Source organism: Colletotrichum aenigma, assembly GCF_013390185.1.
Source record: "Colletotrichum aenigma strain Cg56 chromosome Unknown KSG_Cg56_contig06, whole genome shotgun sequence".
NCBI lineage: Eukaryota > Fungi > Ascomycota > Sordariomycetes > Glomerellales > Glomerellaceae > Colletotrichum > Colletotrichum aenigma.
The window spans coordinates 3,575,672-3,582,070 of NW_023500912.1; positions in this window are offsets into that span (position 1 = coordinate 3,575,672).

Below are 6,399 nucleotides of genomic sequence, written 5' to 3' on the forward strand. Positions count from 1 at the left end.
TCCTCTCAGCGTGGGAGCAATGGCAAACCGTTTAGACACGTCGGAACCCGTTTGCCTTGGCTTTGCCGCTTCCGCGGAAGATGTCATCAAACCGTTTCCACATTCGCGCGGCTGCAATGTCCACTATGAAGTCATTGTGGTCAGGGCGGGCATTACCCAGCTTGTTTTCCTCCCTTGCCTGCTTTTCCCAGGAGCTCGGGACAGCTCAGACCCAAAAGTCCTCGGGCCAACGTTTGCCATTGATGTTTGTCAGTTGTTAGCTCATGCGCCAGGGCAGCATTATAGATGAGTAGCATTAGCATTGGAACTTTGCCCAGGTCGACGGAGCCCTATTCGCTCCCACAACCTGAAATTCCCAAAGGTGATCGTCATACAACCCCCGCCGAGGGGCCGAGGGCGGCTCCGATGGGGGCCCTCTCCTCCACACGGGAGCAGGCATGTCTCATCCCGCGAATCGACGCCGATGAAGGGGACCCGTACGGATGCTCCAAGCCGCGCCATCATTGTCTGATGAGAGTCCCACAGTTTAGCCTTTGAGGTGCCCCCAAGGTGAACATTCCCGGGGGAGTGTTGCGTTGGGCGCATGAGGACCGCTGCCCAAGTGACGATCGTTGGGAGCGGGTGGTGCTGGACACCGGTTTTTGGGCGCTTTTGCTTGGGCCAAGGAGTGGTGTGCCTCGGATCATGGTTCGTGCGAGTGGGTGGCATGGTATGGTACGTTTGATGTCGCATAACCTGTCGTGCTGGACTGCTCAAGTTGATTAAGGCATGCTCAAGGCCTTGGGAACGATTGGGTTGTCTCTGAGACTTGGGGAATCTTACTCAACAGCGCATGGTTTTGAAAAGCTGTTGGGATAGACGTCATTTTGTAGGAGATTTCGTAAACTTGTAAAACAGAGTGCCATGACTTCGTTAGTCTCCGAACTGCTTAGCTTGTCTGGATTCCTGTGAGTGATGGATGCTGGAACTCACCCAATTAGGTCTGGTTGCGGTGCGAGGGGAGCGTCCATCCAAAAATGTTGCAATCTAACTCCGTCCTCCAGTGCAGATAATACGATCGCCATCTGGGGAGATTCCACTCGCATCTCCTGCTTATCAAGTTCATATTTCAAGTCTTTAGCTGGCCCACTGGACTGGGAATGAGGTCCAGTCTTGCGGGCGCGGCTCTGCTGATGCTTTTATGTTTGCCTCTAAAGTGTTTGAGAGTTGTGTTGCGCTTAAGAACCCACAATACGGGTACAAGCATACGGCATATCGCTGTTCACGGTTGGAAGTTGCTGAGGCCTGTGGTTTTACGCAATGTTCGACATAATGCTCACTTATGAGGCAGGTAAGTTTGGCCGGAGCCCATTGAGTATGTGAACGGCGTGCGGCATTGCATACTTTACTTTTATTATCCAAAACAAAAACATTGCCATCAATAACTGCTCAGAAAGCGGGTGTGAAACCTGAAGAGGTGATGAGAATCAAGGGTTGTGATTGTAAACGCTCAGGTGAAATTCTCAAGTAAAGCGATGTTGAAGTAGCCCCACAAATATCTATGCCGAAGATTTCGTGGTGCAACCATAATTCTGACCACAGTCCGTAGCTATCTATCGCTTGACGGTTACGTCTCAGGGTCGGGATCTTGGCACATGTCTTCATTGACAGGCCATTCTGCTGCGGATTCTACTGGGAGCACGCCTACCCAATCAGCAAAACCTTCCGACGGACCAGGGGCTCTGAGTCCTCAAAACAGTTGGCGTTGCATTCGATCATACCTTAGATGGAGAGAAATCGGATGTATCCGCAGACTGAGAGGCATGGTTTGTAATCGCAGACTGAAAGCCATAGGACGTGTTTGTAGATAGAGAAGCATGGGATACACTTGTGAATGTAGAGACATAGGACGTGTTTGTGGACTGAGAGGCGTAAGACGTGTTTGAGGATTGAGACGCGTCGGATAAGTTTGTGGACAAGGAAGCCAGACCATCGGAATATCGAGTACCATCAGAGACAACTCGTAGAGAATCAGCATCAGATTCTTAGTCGAAGTATTCATCGAACCCGAAGTCAGGATCACCCAGATCTCTGGTATCGTCCTCCTCATGTACATATGTCAGCCAAGGAAGGGAACACAGGCAATGTAAGGGTCTAGGACAAGGTCGATGCCATTGGTCTAGCCTACTACTACGAGTACAATAAATCTTCTTGAAGAACAGGAAACAGAACCGTATTCTCCCTATTTCCTGGGCATTCTTATAACCTTGCCATTGACCTTGTCGATATTCCTAGAACCTTCTAGCAAATGCGCCATTGGATTTGGTGGGTCTAATGAGTCGTGGCTGAGGGTCTTGCCGAAGGCTGAACACCGGTCCATAGACCGTGACAATTACCCCCTCTCTCCCTCTGTAGGGCTAGGAAGAGAGTTTTTGAGTTCTTCATGTTTTGATAAGTATGTTTGCAGGGCGTCCGTCTCCATCAGTTCCATGACCGGTTCCTATGTTGGCTTTTCGTATCCCGACCATTTTACTAGCATAGAAACCTTTCCCGTAGACTTATTATGCTTGTGGCGAAGAATTTTGTCGACATAGTAAACCTCTTGTCCATTATCATCGACAATAGCTGGTAACTGTGGCTCGTGAACGATTTGTGATGGCAAGGGATCATTCGCTGACCTCCGAATGTTCAACACATAGAATACGTTATGAGGACCAGGAGGTGTATTCAACCGTACAGCGTGTGATCCGATTAACTCGGTTACTGTGTATTTGGCATTTTTCCAATCTATCTTTTTCGACGGCCTGTCGGTTTTCATGTTTCGAAGACTGAGCCAAACTTTGTCTCCAACTTTGTATTGTTCTGCGGGTTGCCTCGATCGATTGGCATATCGTTCGTAGTGTTCTTGGGCGTCAGCTATTAGAGCTTGCGCTACTTCAGAGGCTTGTCGGATCTTGGCAATAAAAGCCTCCCCTTTTGCAATAGGCGAGTCGGAGGTGGTACGAAGAGGCTTGTGTACTTCGATTGGGTCGATGTGGTAACCATGTGTGGCGAAGAAGGGACTTATTCCTGTTGCTTGTGAAGTTCGATTGTTTATGGCAATCATTGCAATAGCTAACAATTCTGGCCAATTGTCTTGGAAGTAGGTTGTATAGCATCGTAAGTAGCCTTCAAGCTCTTGGTTCATCCGTTCTGTGGCTCCGTCGGTCTCAGGGTGGTAGGCAGTTGAAAGCCGTCTTTGGATCTTCATCAACGCACAAATTCGTTGCCACATAAGTGAGGTAAACTGCAGACCTCTATCAGAAACGATGGCTCTGGGGAAACCATGATGCCGTATGAAACAGTCTCGCATTGCCTTAGCAACCGCTTCAGTGGTGATCTCTTTCATCGGTTCGAATATCGTGCTTTTGAACAGCCTATCAGTGACTACCATTATAGATGAATAGCTGTTGACGGTAGGTAGGTCTGTAATAAAGTCGACGGAGATTTCGGTCTACTGACGGTCTGGAATCGGTAGGGGTTTGAGTAGCCCTTGTCGTCGTTCTCTCCAAACTGCTTTGCTTCCGCAAATGTCGCAATTTCTTATAAATTGGCGGACATCGTTAGACATCCCTGGCTAAGTGAATCGTCGGCTAATAATAGCTTTGAGGAGATCTCGTCCCGGGTGACCGGTAGCAGTTGAATCGTGAGATTGTTGGATAATTTGGGTACGCAGGGGCTCAAAATATGGAATCCAGATACGGTCCCTCCAACAAAGCCGTTTTCTATTATCGATAGAACACTTGGAGATTGATATCGGGAGCCCCTATTTGCTTGGGAACTGCCTATCTGATCGTAAAACTGCCTGACGGATAAGCTAGTACCAATTGTTGTTCTGGAGTGCTTAATCCCAGAGGTTACGTAGTTCTTCATCCATGAAAGGGCTTTCGGGTGGCTCTGATATGTCCGCGTTTTCGTCGGTAGTATAGTCTTTGTCGCCGCTAGACACCTATCCACTTGATATTTGCGTCTGGGGTTGTAGCGAGGTAATTGTTCTTGGAATCTGTATGGATCTATCTTCTGCTACTTCGAGGAGCTGTTAGTAGCGTGCCTGTAGCCTCTCATCGTCGGCATCCTTCGGAAGGTCCTGGTCTCTGCGGGATAACGCGTCTGGAACTACTGCCTCTTTACCAGGCCTGTGGATGATTCTGAAGTTATATCGTGATAGCTCTAATGCCCATCTGACTTGTCGCTCAGATAGTTGTTGTTTTTTCATAAAGTATTTGAGGTTCTTGTGATCCGATAGTATGGTGAATTCCCTAACGCTTCGTAGCATTCCAGACTATTGCTTTAGACATTCCACTACTGCCAAGAGTTCTTTGTCATAGATGAGGTAGTTTGACTCAGCGGGGGTATATCGTCTCAAATAGTAGGCTACTGGATGCCACTTATTAGTCTCGCTCAGTTGTGATAACTCTCCGCCCATAGCGTATCCGGATGAGTCTGGCTGCACGCAAGTTGGGCGTTCAGGGTCAAACTTCGCTAGGACGGGGGCTATTATTAATGCTGTCTTGAGCTTTTCGAATGCTTGTTAGCAATTATCAGTCCAGTGGTAGGGGACATCCTTTTTAGTGAGGTATGTTAATAGCGCAGCTGTTGTGGAAAAATCCAGAATGAAGTCTCAATAGTAGTTGGCGAATCTAAGGAATCCTCGTACGCCTCGAATAGTTGTTGGTGTTTCCCAGTGCTTAATAGCTTCGATTTTGTCTGGATCAACACTGATACCTGAGTCCATATCGACAATATAGCTAAGGTACTTGACTCGTTTTTGTTCAAACTCGCACTTGTCGACATCCAGTTGCAGTCCAGCTTCTTGGAGCTTTTATAACACCTTCAGGACTTTTTGTCGGTGATCATATAGTGTCCCGTCCGTAAAAATTAAAATGTCGTCGATATAGGCAGAAACAAAGTCGTCTAGGTATTCTCTCAGAACATGGTTGATATACCTCTGGAAGGTTGCTGGGGCACTAGTGAGGCTGAACGGAGTAACCAGCCATTCAAAAAGGCTATACCTAGTGCGGAACGCCGTCTTCCATTCATCCCCTTCGCGCATCCTGATTTTCCAAAATGCAGATGAGACATCCAGCTTAGTGAACCATTTTGCCTTTAAAAGCTGACGGAGAGTGTCTGCGATAAGGGGTATTAGGTATCGGTCTTTGCGGGTAATGGAATTTAGCTTACGGTAGTCCACACAGAACTGTAAACCACCTCCTGGCTTTCGTACGAAGAGTATAGGGGCAGCAGCAGGGGAGTTGCTGGCTCTGATGAAACCTTTATCCAGCAGATCCGTCAGGGTTTTCCGGAGAACTAGTAGCTCCTCCTTGGACATGCTGTAAATGGGCCCCCATAGTGGTTGCTTCTCGTTTCCGTGGTCGTCTTTCTCGAGCTGAATAGCGTGGTCAACACCAGGTCGGTGTGGTGGCAACCGGTCGGCTACTTCCTTCTTGAATAGATCGATCATATGGCGATAATGCGCTGGTAGTTTGGTTGCTGGGTCGGTTGATTTTTTTTGGAACCTAGCAAGCGCTTTTTCGATATCTTTCATGGTAACCGAGAAGATCTGGATCGGTTTGTGGGATCGCCGAGAAGAACGTATTATCGTCGTGAGTGTGCTTGTAGCGACTGATCGGATCGTAGGGTCTGAGTCCCAGGTGGGGGAGTGCCGGATTGTAATATACGTTCCGGTCGTTCCAACGTAAAGCTCGTTGTATCGGGGCCTGACTTGAACGTCTTGCTGGCGGGCCCAAGGGATACTGAGAATAACGTCTTCCGTTTGGTCTGGGATGACATAAGCAAAAACTCTCTGCTGCTTATGTCCGTCGATATCGATATCAAAGTAGGCCACCTGTGTGATGGCTCGTTTTTGAACATGTGAGACTTGCAGAAGGTCTCTAGGGGTGATGTCGATAGTTAGGAGTCGAAGCTTTCTGGCCAGTTTCAAAGAAATAGACATGTAGCAGTGGCAACCATCGTCGTATAGGGCTCTGGTAAAATATGTTGTGTTGATTCCAATGTTCACATATAACCCTTCTTAGTCCATGCCGCCTTGATTCTGAAACTGATTCCATTCAGCTGTGACTCCCGCGCGTCCCTATTAATCTTCTTCGTTGTCTTCTTCAACTGCGGCTTCGGTAACTCTGTCTCTGTCCTTGGCGATGCTTCTGTAGGCAGATGTCTTCTGACCAGATGGGGGTACTGCTGCTGCCAACGGACAATAATCTATCCTGCAACCGTCTCTTCCACAACGGAGACACCTCCTCTCGATCCTTCGTTTCTCAAGCTCCGATTTATCGACCCACTTTGCTCGTTTTCCGAGAAGGGATTGGTCCTCTGGCCGCTGAGAGGGGTATCCGGTAATGTTCCTCTTTGGGTTGAATGTTC